Consider the following 14,042-nt stretch of genomic DNA (forward strand, 5'->3'; position numbering starts at 1 on the left):
GGGTCTATGGCTCATGTGTCAGTCACTAGAGCTGTGGCTGTGTCCCACATTCCTGTTTCTGGTGCTGGCAGTGTGTCTGGGTCTATGGCTCATGTGTCACTCACTAGAGCTATGGCTGTGTCTCCCAATCCGGTATCAGATCCTGCGACTGTGTCCGAGGTTACTAGGTCGAGCAGTCCACCAGATTCAGTGCTGTGAGGTGTAGTTCACATCACTCACATGTCATTTTACTTGGTGTGTAGATAGTCCATTGTAAACACCCTTGCATTATTTATGTCCATGGGACGGGACGCTTGACACACGTCCTTGTGCTGCCTCAGATGTACCTTTTCTTTGCCATGGACTGTTGATGCACTTATCCCCTCTCATGTGCTGCCTCAGATGTACCTGCTCTGTTGTGAACGCTGCCCTGTTGCTGTTAGGATGCTGCATTGTGCCCTCTCATGTGCTGCCTCTGATGTACCTGTTCTTTGCCATGGACTGTTGATGCTCTGTGCCCCTCTCATGTGCTGCCTCTGATGTACCTGCTCTGTTACGAACACTGCCCTGTTGCAGTTAGGATGCTGCATTTTGGCCCCTCTCATGTGCTCCCTCTGATGTACCTGTGCCTTGCCATGGACTGTTGATGCACTTCACCCCTCTCATGTGCTGCCTCTGATGTACCTGTGCCTTGCCATGGACTGTTGATGCTCTGTGCCCCTCTCATGTGCTGCCTCAGATGTACCTGCTCTGTTGTGAACACTGCCCTGTTGCTGTTAGGATGCTGCATTGTGCCCTCTCATGTGCTGCCTCAGATGTACCTGCTCTGTTGTGAACACTGCCCTGTTGCTGTTAGGATGCTGCATTGTGCCCTCTCATGTGCTGCCTCAGATGTACCTGCTCTGTTGTGAACACTGCCCTGTTGCGGTTAGGATGCTGCATTTTGGCCCCTCTCATGTGCTGCCTCAGATGTCCCTGCTGTGTGCCATGGACTGTTGATGCACTTCACCCCTCTCATGTGCTTCCTCTGATGTACCTGCTCTGTGCCTTGCCATGGACTGTTGATGCACTTATCCCCTCTCATGTGCTGCCTCAGATGTCCCTGCTGTGTGTCATGGACTGTTGATGCACTTAACACCTCTCATGTGCTGCCTCTGATGTATCTGCTCTGTTCTTTGCCATGGGCTGTTGATGCACTTATCCCCTATCATGTGCTGCCTCAGATGTACCTGCTCTGTTGTGAACACTGCCCTGTTGCTGTTAGGATGCTGCATTGTGCCCTCTCATGTGCTGCCTCTGATGTACCTGTTCTTTGCCATGGACTGTTGATGCTCTGTGCCCCTCCCATGTGCTGCATCAGATGTACCTGTTCTTTGTCATGGACTGTTGATGCTCTGTGCCCCTCTCATGTGCTGCCTCAGATATCCCTGCTGTGTGCCATGGACTGTTGAGGCACTTGGCCCCTCTCATGTGCTGCCTCTGATGTACCTGCTCTGTTATGTAAAGGAAACAATCTTCCGGGGACCGGTTTCTGGCATTTCAGCCGTCATCGGCCCAGCTTGCTTGAATCCTGGTGGTGCAGTGAGCAAGGGACTCATGTCTGAGTATACCCTGCCACACTTGTGGTGGCCAAAAACGATTCAAAAAGGGGGTGGTGATGACGGCTGTAATGCCAGAAACCGGTCCCCGGAAGCTTGTTTCCTTCCCAGTATAAGAATTGGCTTGGTAGTTTGGTCTGCCCTGTTCCCATGATGCACTGGGCCAGGGACAGACTAATTTGCATATAGCCAGGTTCTGAGCTGGGATGGTGCAGTGAGCTAAAAAACAGTGATGGATCAAGCCCTGATCTGTTGACTGGGTATGAGTGTTCTGTTTAATTCAGATACTCTGTCCATCACCACCCCCTTTTCTGAATCGTTTTGTCCACCATAAGCGTGGAAGGGTATACTCAGATGTGAGTCCCTTGCTCATTGCACCATCAGGATTCAAGCAAGCCGGGCCGAAGACGGCTGTAATGCCAGAAACCGGTCCTCGGAAGCTTGTTTCCTTCCCAGTATAAGAATTGGGTTGGTAGATTGTTCTGCCCTGTTCCCATGATGCAATGGGCCAGGGACAGACTAATTTGCATATAGCCAGGTTCTGAGCTGGGATGGTGCAGTGAGCTAAAAAACGGTGATGGATCAAGCCCTGATCTGTTGACTGGGTATGAGTGTTCTGTTTAATTCAGATACTCTGTCCATCACCACCCCCTTTTCTGAATCGTTTTGTCCACCATAAGCGTGGAAGGGTATACTCAGATGGGAGTCCCTTGCTCATTGCACCATCAGGATTCAAGCAAGCCGGGTCGAAGACGGCTGTAATGCCAGAAACCGGTCCCCAGAAGCTTGTTTCCTTCCCAGTATAAGAATTGGCTTGGTAGTTTGGTCTGCCCTGTTACCAGGATGCACTGGGCCGGGGACAGACTAATTTGCATATAGCCAGGTTCTGAGCTGGGATGGTGCAGTGAGCTAAAAAACGGTGATGGATCAAGCCCTGATCTGTTGACTGGGTATGAGTGTTCTGTTTAATTCAGATACTCTGTCCATCACCACCCCCTTTTCTGAATCCCATCCTAATGTGGCAGACGGACTGACCGCGGCTGGCGGACTGGAAAAAGGCATATTCCGCCTACTTCATGCCGGCGGACGTCCTTCCTTCTGCCATCCTAATGACCCCCTTTATCCAGCAATGATTTTATTTTTATTTTCTAAAGCTTACTTTTACTAGTAAGCAATACAATGTGTTTTTTTGTTATAACTTTCATCCCTACATTAGACTCCTTATATTTAGTTGCAACATTTAATTCATTGAATTCTTATCTTTTGATTAACTTGGGGCCTCCTGTGATCTTTATTTTCTTGACTATGTTGGTGTTTTGCCATTTACTGTACATGTACCATCTGAAGCACTCTGAGGAAAGACTAGAGGCCGGAGTCAACTAACAATGTCGAGCCTGTTGAGCCTCACAGAAACTGGTAAACCTAGAAGGAGCAAGATTGTTTAAAATTTTGGGACAATTGGTCACAGCTTTCATCAAGGCTGTGACCTTGTTGTCCTAGGTCAAAACGCTGGGTACCTTCACTATTCTTAGCCCTAAACATGAAGCCGGAATTCTCAAATGTTATGCCAAATAATGCATTTGAATTCATCAATTTCAAGGAGACAAGTGGGGATATCAGGCTGCTTCCTGAATCTTCTGAAATAATTTTTGGACAGGAAGCAAATGAGCCATCCAGCACCATAACAGAGACACTCTGCTGTCACTGCACCCTGAGGCCAGGCGTAGGTAGCTAAGGGTTTAAATAAAGAGTCGTCAGACTACTTGAGGCCGAGTCCATACTGTAACTCCTGGTGTACGTGTGCTACTTATGCTCAGTCCGTGCTCTCCATGCCACTGGAATAAAGCTATCCAGGCTGATGAGGGCTGAAAGACCGAAACTGGTCCTTGGATGCTTGTTTCCAGTCCAGGGAGGACCTGGCTTGGCAGTTCGGGCTGGACTGTTCCCATGGGGCACAGGGTCAAGACTGATTTGCATATGGCTGGGTTCAAACTGGAATGGCATGGTGAGCAAAAAAAACCGATGGATTTAGGCCTAGATCTCTCTACTGGGGTAAATGTATGATATTGATCTGCATTCTGTCCATCACCTGTTGTTTTTGCGTTTGTCACCCCGAGTGGGACCGATATGCTCAGACTTGAGTCCCGTGCTCTCCATGCCACTGGAATAAAGCTATTCAGGCTGATGAGGGCTGAAAGCCCGAAACCGGTCCTTGGATGCTTGTTTCCAGTCCAGGGAGGACCTGGCTTAGCAGTTCGGGCTGGACTGCTCCCATAGGGCACAGGGTCAAGACTGATTTGCATATGGCTGGATTCAAACTGGAATGGCATGTTGAGCAAAAAAACAATGGATTTAGGCCCAGATCTCTGTACTGGGGTGAATGTATGACATTGTTCTGCATTCTGTCCATCACCTGTTGTTTTTGCATTTGTCACCCCGAGTTGGACGGGTATGCTCAGGCGTGAGTCCCGTGCTCTCCATCCTACTGGAATCAAGCTATCCAGGCTGATGAGGGCTGAAAGCCCGAAACCGGTCCTTGGATGCTTGTTCCCAGTCCAGGGAGGACCTGGCTTGGCAGTTCGGGCTGGACTGTTCTCATGGGGCACAGGGTCAAGACTGATTTGCATATGGCTGGATTCCAACTAGAATGGCACGGTGAGCAAAAAAACGATGGATTTACGCCTAGATCTCTGTACTGGGGTGAATGTATGACATTGTTCTGCATTCTGTCCATCACCTGTTGTTTTTGCATTTGTCACCCAGAGTGGGACGGGTATGCTCAGCCATGCCACTGGAATCAAGCTATCCAGGCTGTTGATGGCTGAAAGCCTGAAACCGGTCCTTGGATGTTTGTTTCAGGTCCAGGGAGGACCTGGCTCAGCAGTTCAGGCTGGACTGTTCTCATGGGTCACAGGGTCAAGACTGATTTGCATATGGCTGGGTTCAAACTGGAATGGCATGGTGAGCAAAAAAACGATGGATTTAGGCCCAGATATCTGTACTGATGGGAATGTGTGACATTGTTCTGCATTCTGTCCATCACCTGTTGTTTTTGCATTTGTCACCCCGAGTTGGACGGGTATGCTCAGACATGAGTCCCGTGCTCTCCATGCCACTGGAATCAAGCTATCCAGGCTGATGAGGGCTGAAAGACCGAAACCAGTCCTTGGATGCTTGTTTCCAGTCCAGGGAGGACCTGGCTTGGCAGTTCGGGCTGGACTGTTCCCATGGGGCACAGAGTCAAGGCTGATTTGCATATGGCTGGGTTCAAACTGGAATGGTATGGTGAGCAAAAAAACTATGGATTTAGGCCCAGATATCTGTACTGGGGGGGATGTATGACATTGGTCTGCATTCTGTCCATCACCTGTTGTTTTTGCTCTTTGCTCAGGGCACAAGTCCTAATAAAAAGAAGTGGGGGGATGCTGACGTCATGACAGGAAGTGAAGTCACGCAGGCCAATGTGCTTGTTAATCCTGAGATGAACCAGTGCACTCCTTGCCTTGAGTCTCAGCACCGTTACAGCTGAACAATGGCGCTGTGGAAGACAAAAGTGAAACAAGAGACTGCAAATCTGTACTACTCTGGTGCCACAAAGCATCTGGGGGCTTTAACCACACATAGGATGAAAGAGTGATTTAAGAACATTCCCAAAGACCGATACACTATTAGGACTTACCACAAGAGGAGAGGGCGTCTTCACATGCCTTGTAGACCAGCACTGTGGCATCTTACAAGCACTGCATAATCACTTCCAAGTTGTTTAGGCAATCGCCACCCTCACTTACGGTGCTTGAGCCTCGGTGGAAGATACTAGTGAAAGGATCTACAAGTATTTTTGGAATGGCGAGGTGCCAGCAACCATATCATTGCTACAGTGTAATCACATAGCAACAAAATAAGGCACTACACAGTGATGGTGGCCAACCAGCTACAGGGCAACGCGCCTGAATTTTGGCCCACACCAAAGAGCGGCCACTGGATTTCTCATAAAGGCACCAGCACAAGCAAGAGTTGTGCCACCATTCAGCAAGGTAGCTGATCATGCCATGGTAGCCGCCAAGTGGAGGACGTGGCCAAGCAAACTAAAAACTACTTTCAAGCAACTGCACAAAAATCACAATTTCTGCACTTTGTGGGAGAGGAAATCTTCAAGCTATTCAAAAATCTTCCCAACACTGGAGTGAATGACAACCATGATGCTGCTACCCTCAATGCGTATCTTGATCCCCAGATCAATCCTGATTAAGAGCGTATCTAACTGTGACAAGAGAGGCAGGGAAAAGGAGAAACCATTGATTGTTTCTACATGTGGCTATAGAGATTGACAGCACAACTGCCCATGAAGATCCACAGAAGGAAGTCCACCTGCAAATAATCGAGAGGTGCAAGTCATCACTTCTACATTGACTCATTCTATGTGAACTTGGCATGAAGGTATAAGACATGTTGATGCTTGCCCACTCTTGTGAAGTATTAAAAATCAAAACTGAACAGATGGAAGTGGTGCTACCAAGAATCTCCTTTCCAACAATGTAAATCCCCAACCAGGGTAAAAGACAAAACAATGAACACAGTGCAGAGAAAATAGTCACCCAGAATGTTGACTCTGCAATAGGCCCTGCGCAGCTCCTGGATGAACTGTGGATTAGACAAGCACCCCTCATCGAAGGGAACTGTGCAGTAGAAGACCTCTTCCAAATGCCACAGGCTGAACCCCTTTGCACAAATTTTCTGAGGAGGTGGGTAATATGAGAGTATCCCCTCATCGACTACTGCTCCCTCACCTGTGAGGGCCTTAATGATGGATGTAGATTGCCAAACCAAACCTTAATCGGACATCATCACAGAATACGAGACAGAGGATGATGACGAAGAAGATTTTCTAATATTCTATGCTGGAATAAGGGGGAATTTAAAGAGACCACCACCAGTCTGTGAGGTTAAAATTCAAGGGGCAAACATCAAAGAATTAATCAATACTGGAGAACTTGTAAATATGAATGGACTATGAACAATTCCAAGCTCTCAATCGACGTCTGATGCTGTGCCCCACCAACACGTACATATAAGCAGGCGAGGGACAGTCACCATTGCCCATAGAAGGGATAGTGAGGCAGGGCAGGAGTGATAGACGCATAGTTTTAAATTACCACCAACACGGAATTCACTCTGCTGAGCTGGCACACCGCGGAAGACCTTGACTTGGTCTTTTTTGTGCATCAAGCCTACAACTGACTGATGGAGACCTTCATAAAAGCCTTGGAGTACCTCTTTTAAGGCTTAAGGTGCCTCAAGAATCGCACAGTCAAGGTGCACATTAATAAGATAATCAAACCAACGGCACTGTGACATTGGAGAGTACCTTTTCACCTCAAGCCACAGGTTGAGAAAGAGCTGGAATGACTGGAGGCATTCCATGTAATCAAGAAAGTGACAGGAGAAACTAGGCCGGGTACCATCAGTTACTCTAAATCCAGTGAGTCAGTATATCACTGTTAGTATTGTCATTTTCCAACCCGCACTCTCTCACTCAGTGCACCCCAGTCTCTCTGATGTTTTGCTGGGCACAAAAAGATAACAGTTCGGCAGAGAAGATGCCTAGACATCCAAGCGAGCCAGCGACACTGTTCAAAGAATAGTGATTATGCCACTAGATGTTGGAGAGCCACTAACCAACTGCTAGGGGAGGGGACTAAGTTTTGATCAAAGACGAACATCATTTGAAATTTCATATCCCCTATGAACAAAGGCCCATGGTCCATTATTTCAGTGAAAGGGACAATTGTAGCAGCCAAAAAGCGGACAGAAACTTTTATCCCTAATTTTTCATACTTCAAGAGAATAACACGAGGCTCCACCAGAATGTCCTGCGGGAGAAAGCAATGAGTTAGAAGGGGGAAACAAAAAAGATTGGATCACTCCGGTCTCAACTGCTTCACCAATTACCCAGCCTGAGCCATCTAGGGGAGCAATCTGTGGAGATGGGTGCTATACAGCCAACAATAGTACAAGCTCTGATGGTAATACAGAGGAGGGGCAGAGAGCAGCCATAATTAACCAGCCAGAGTAGTCTACCTAGGTGAGAAAGGAACTGTAACTTCAGAATGCATACCTTATATCCAGTCATAGTAAATGTTCTCTGGGTCATCCCATGATGCTCTATAAAGTCCATGCAGGAGTGACAGGTGTGCAACCAACTGGAATGGGCATTATACAGCTAGTACTACATCCTCTGGGGTTTCCACTCTAAAGAGTCAGGTAGCAGTTCATATGAAAGGACATTATCCAACCAGCTATGGCATGTTTCTGTGAAGAATCCACCCATGTGTGTTATGAAGTAGTCCATTGGAATGTGCCGGTGAATGCTCTAAGGATTTCGCCCAGGGTTGCAGGGTGCAATGGGCACTATACCATGAGGTTGTCAGGAATCTAGCTAGTTCCACACAATCTGTAAGGGACATTAGCTGAGTGCATGACAAGGCAAGATAATGGGGGTGCTTGCTCTATACAGGGACAAAGGCTTTCTAGAGAAGGGGCCAGATAAAAACAAGAGAGTATCTGAAGGCTGGGAGGGAAGCCAGACAGAAGCAAGTTGGAACAGGCAGTGAATATGAAACTGGATGTCTGTAGGGCAATTATGGAGATAGTACAAGTGAAAACAAGAAGGAAAAAAAGCATGGAAATTGTAGACAAACTACCATAAATAATAGTTTGCCAACTTCTCAGAAGTGATCTTTGACGTGGAGTAGTGTAGAGTGGAGTATGCATGGTGTGTTAGCACAATGCCATCACAGACAACACATTTCCAATTAAAATGACCATTACATTTGCATGAACAGAGTTTTAATAATCAAACTATACAGTGCACAAACAATAGTGTGTGGAAATGGCATCACCTAGTGCATTGATTTGTTTTGATCATATTAAAGTATTTATTTCCAACACACTTCAGATTTAACAAAAAATGCATTGTGTTCCTAATACTGAAATATTCTGAACTACTTGCACAGCTCATTTAAATGTTGAGTGCTAAAAAAAAACCAAAAAGTTCCTCTCCCCAGTATCCCGTAAGATTCTCGCACAAATCCTCTCACTTTGAAGTCAGAAACTGAAAAGTAAACACCATGCACTCTCAGAACACAGAGCTTGACGTTTGTCCTCTGTCTATCAATGCACAGCAAATGTGACAAGATAAGAACAACATTTACAGGCCGGTTTACAGAAAGGAGCGCTTGTGGAAGAATACAGGAGGAGTTGATGTGAAAGAGCTTTGCTCCTTTGGTGATACAAACTCTCCCTGGACAGACAAAAACAAATAAGGACAGAAAATATAAAGCTCCAAAATGTGAGATACAAACCACAAAGCCAATGATAAGCAACGGGCGGGAATGCATTCCACAGGAAGCTTTCTGAAAGTCCCCAAGATGTCTTTAGCAAACCTGTCTGGTAGGCTTCAACTTAAAAAGGAGCTTTTCACTCATACTGATCACTACAAAGTGTGCTGCCAATACTGTGCACGTGCCGCTTAACTCCTGGTGAAGTCACCTTTCACTACTATGAGGCCAGCCGTGGTGGGTAGTGGGAGCACCAGCGGGGAGGCGACGTGGGGAGGGGTGTAGTAATCTATGGATTACGGAGCTTTACAGGTAAGTAAACATAAATAAATAAAACGAATTTCGTTGCGTGCACTGCATCTCCAAATGCGATGCAGTGCGCGCAACGAAATTTGTTTTATTTATTTATATGTTTACTTACCTGTAAAGCTCCGTAATCCATAGATTACTACCCCCCACCCTCCCCCTCCCCACGTCACCGCTCGGCAGGTACTCCCACTACCGTCCGCGGCTGTATGAGGGTAGTGCTTTGAGCATTGGTCCCAGTCCAACAAGACCACAATCCGTGAGGCAGGCATATGTAATGGTGCACATGCATGATCCTCGTTGCCTATGACAACAAAAATCAGCATTAGGGATCCGGCATTAGTATAGTTGGGACACTCATGGCACGGATACGTGTCCATTACCGCGCAGAGGGCTTTTCTGTCCAACAGTCCACAAAAAAAGAGTACTGGTACCCAACACAAGCACACACTGAGAACTGCAAAAGCATATATCTCAGGTGCCATGTAAAGGCACTCTACGACTTGCAGTAAAGCAAAAACTACATACAAATTACACCTTAACGCTGGATTTTTTTTTTACCCCAAAATGTTGGGATAGAGGTTCTTTTCCGTCATTAATACATTTTAATGTACATTAAGCATCTCTGATCCTCTTTGTTCCGGTCATCGACGAACAGAATTTTGCTTCGCGACGCAATCCCAGTGTTAATATAGGCTACAGAAAAACTACAAGCCCTACAATGCAATGCGGCGTTCGAGCTTCACAAAAAAGGCAGCAGCTACTGCGATTCACACGGGTGGCATACACACATTTCTCCGGCTGGAGTCTTAAAGCGAAACCGCGGCTCAGCTGCTGCCACGCCCCTGCAGGCCTCGCTGTTCATTGTCCTCGTTGAAGCGCCGCTCTTAATAGAGCTGGGCCCGGATTGGTGGAAAGAGGTGGGCCGGCGAACGAGCAGCTGTTGCTGCACTTTTCGGCTCTATCGAGGAAGTGACAAGAGAGACACAAGACCTGTGCTGGGAACCGGGTAAGGAACGGCTCTTGCAGCTTCTGCTGACAGAGAGCCACATGGCTGGCGCAGCATGTGTTTCTGTTCGTCATTTATAACCTCTCGTAAAATCTTATCTGAGGACATACGGAAAGGGAATAATATCAAATCAATAACCATGCCGGCTGCATCCTACGAGAATTAGAGGGGCAGCTGCTGCCAAGTTTGTATATTGTGCCAGGCAGCCTTCAGCTGCCGCCAGAGGCCAGACCCCTTTTGTCAGCAAACCAGGAAACTGCAGGCAGTGGCACGTGCATGGCAAGGAGTGAACCGGCGATGTAGCCCACATCATCGAGTTTTGTGGTGGGAAAGTAATAATGACCAATGCATAGGTGTGAGGATTCCACGATTGAAATCAGGACATTTTGACGTTGAAATGCGGTAGCAAATGAAATGTAAGGGGGTTGTATGTAAACTTTGTAGGGTAATAGTTGCAACATTCTTTCTTTCCGTCTTCTTTTGTTCTTAAATGAAATGATGATGAAATAAGGCACCATTCTAACTAGGGGCACTTCACAGCTGTGCTTTTGTAAATTTTACTAGATTTACTTTTGAAACTAAAATAGTGGATGAGGTTTTATTTATTTCTGGTATACATCTGAAAGAATTTTGTGCTATAAATATTGCCAACTGAACGCCACTCTTTCTGTTATCAGCCTCAGAAGGTTGAAAGTCAGAGTCAACAATGTGTTTTAACTTGTTGACCCCTCTGGTTACTTAGAGACCTTGTTCTCAGGTGCATTAACCCAATGAGATGGATGATGCTTTGTCATACTCTGAACAATTGCATATTTTTAACTCTAAATGATCGCTGTAACGTAGTTACAAAGACAGTGTAATATGTAACGTAGTTACAAAGACAGTGTAATATGTCGTCACTGTAATTCTCTTTGAGCAGGGCATACCACTTCTGGAAGCATGTTTGTGGTGTTGTTAGGACTAGTCTTGAAATCCAAAAATACTGTTCAATGACCTAGACGAATGGGCAGGACAACCTGAGAAGAAGGGGTTCATTTCTAAAATGAAGTTTCGTTGCATAAATAAAGGAGTTTGAAGGCACAACCATATTTCCCTCGGTAGGTCACCTGCTCAATATAAACTTCATACACTTTTCTGATTTTATTCAGAGCCTTGTGTATTATTCATTTGACGTGTGCTAGGTAAGGCCGGTAGAGGTGGGGCAGAGTCTGTCACATGTCAGACAGAACCTGACACTGACCGCCTCCTCAGCTCGAATAGACTTGCGAAGCCATTGGCCACGACCTTATAAGTCCTCTGCCGCTGAGGCTCTGCTCCATTCAAAATTTAGTTTACGACGAGGCTCTCCTGTGTATAAAACCCTGAGTGAAGCTTGTTCTGTGGAGATAGGACGTGTCAACCTCACTATTTTAACCTGCCGTAAAAGGAGCCACCATCCCTCAAAAGCAATACAAACGACCGCGTTAGAGTCAGCGTAGAGACAGAGGCAGCTTAGAATGTACACAAAAGGCCTCCTGTGACCGTGTGATACGGGCAGGCAGGTGACCGTGTGATACGGTATACCCCTCGAAGAAGCACCTGTTTAGTGCCAATACGGGTTTCTGTCTAAAATCACATTCTGCTCAGGCACTGCTGACTAAAAATAGACTAGGGTTTGCCTGTTGCCGAGTCACCCTCTGTGGCTGACAGACGGTATTTTTGTAGGAATACAAGCGTGCCATTTAAAATAAATATCATCCCACAATCATTACACGTAAAAACAGAAGTACTGACTATAAGGCAATACTTTTTTATACTTCAAAATGGATATTGGCTGAATGAGGGTGTATACATATTTCTGAACAACAATACCCACGTCACATAAACTGAACTCATAAACGTGTTAGATAACTGCACTGAACGTCAACAAACGACCCCCCTCAGTGTTTCTATCAGTGTTCCAGACTTCAATTTGTCTCCCTTGTTTAGTCAGAATTAATTACATGTGCAGCCATTTCTGGAAGTTGTAGTTCAGGGATCTGTAGCACACGCCCCTTCTGCAGAACGAATATAAAGAATTAAAAAAACTTAATTGTTTTTGTCATAGGGCGTCAATGGAAGACGATTACACCGTGCCTTGGTTTAACTCCGTGTCCTTGAAGTAGCTTTTCTCCGCAGAGTGCATTTTTATGATATTATAAGAGAAAAATAACCTTTGAAGGGCTTGAAAAGTTTGTTTATAGTTTTGGAGTTCCTTTTATTGATTATAGTTTGAAGTAAAACTACTACAGAGACCTCAAGCTTCACGTATTGCGAGTGAGACACACCCACAATTCGAAGCCGGGCTGAACGGACTCACTGCTGTTACAGTTCAGCCCATCATTGAAATGTGTGCCTGCGGTAAGTGTCACACCTACTGGGCGAGGCTGGAACTTGCTTCTAAATGTACCTCTCAGAGCTCTGCTTTGTGCAGCGCGGCTCCTGGGTGCTGGAGAAGCTTCACGAACCAGGACCTCCTCAGGTGATTCCTCCTCCAGACCCCTGTATTTCATGCATGAAGTCTCTGTGGGCACACCAGAGTGCTGCTCCTCAGCGTCTGTTAGCCATTAGTCTCCCATAGTGATTTTTCGTATTAGTCTATTATTTGTACTTTTAGTGGTTTATCATTTCTACACTGCCTCCCACCGTACACTCATCGATCGACTATGCCAGATTGGAACCACAGACGATGCGCTCAGATGGATGGCATTCTTCTTCACTAGAAGCACCCGTAGAGTCAACCTCCCTCCCATCACCTCACAACCCAAGCACACCATCTGATGCATACAGGGATCGAGACGGGGTACCACGCGGGTGGACGTTGTCTCCTCACTTATGTTACTGGGAGCTCCATAACTGGGGCAAATTGAGCCACACATTCACTCTTTGGCCTCTCTGGGGCGAGATCGGAGCCCATTCAGAACGCTGCTCACGCGCTGGCTTCTCTGATGCAATCGCATCTAAGGGGTGAGCGAGGGGAGGCAATGAGTCTGATGGTGCAAGCCACCTTTCGTGATGTCACTTCCTGTCGTGATGTCAGCGTCCCCCCACTTCTTTTTTTAGGACATGTGCCTTGGAGGCCTACCACAAGGCTCATCCCAAAGTCCAACCCTCTTTGACATCTACATGGCTGCTCTCACAGGCTTCCAGTGCTTAATTTCAGCAGGTGGTTTCCATCGCTCGGCACCTGCACTTAATTGTCAGAACCACTACCTATGACAGTCTGCCTGCCACATGGTGGCACTGTTATTTGAATTCAGAGATGAGCACAACTACTGTTTTTAAATTCAATATACATTAAGAATGACTAATGCCTACTGCCAAAGCCATTTTTGTAACTTTGGTGTCCTGAAATTGTCAGAATTGTTACACTTGTAGGAGTGTGACTTATTAGTTATGCTATTACTGTAATTGACAGTGGCAATGGACAGTGCACACGGAAGTGGCCTGCTGACTAGGGCCCTGGGACTTTTTGTTGTGTGCAAATTAAGCACTTGTGACTTCAACATCATTTCCTATGCCGACAATACACAGCTTGTACACTCACTCTCAGCAGACCCCACCTCGACGAAGACCAACTTCCACAACTATATGAAGAACTTCGCAGCATGGATAAAAGACAACTGCCAGAAACTTAACACAGAAAAAAACAAAGTTCTGATCTTTGGCAGACACACTGCTCTCTGGAACGGCTTCTGGTGGCTGGAGGAGCTCGGACCTACCCCCCTGGCGAAAGACCAAACCTGCAGCCTCGGCATCATCCTGGACAGTGAACTCTCAATGAAATGTCAGGTC

General features: G+C 46.5%; 1 protein-coding gene across 2 annotated transcripts in view; it reads left to right on the plus strand.

The window, feature by feature from the left end:
* Nucleotides 1–10,142: 10,142 nt before the first annotated feature.
* The window catches only part of LRRC20 (leucine rich repeat containing 20), a 1,555,127-nt gene continuing 1,551,227 nt past the window's right edge, over nt 10,143–14,042 (plus strand). For both annotated transcript variants that reach the window (XM_086922260.1, XM_086922261.1), the window contains exon 1: nt 10,143–10,229. The gene's annotated coding sequence lies outside the window, so the exon portion shown is untranslated. The remainder of the gene's footprint in view (nt 10,230–14,042) is intronic.

Source organism: Lissotriton vulgaris, chromosome 5 (genome assembly GCF_964263255.1).
Source record: "Lissotriton vulgaris chromosome 5, aLisVul1.2, whole genome shotgun sequence".
NCBI classification, from domain to species: domain Eukaryota; kingdom Metazoa; phylum Chordata; class Amphibia; order Caudata; family Salamandridae; genus Lissotriton; species Lissotriton vulgaris.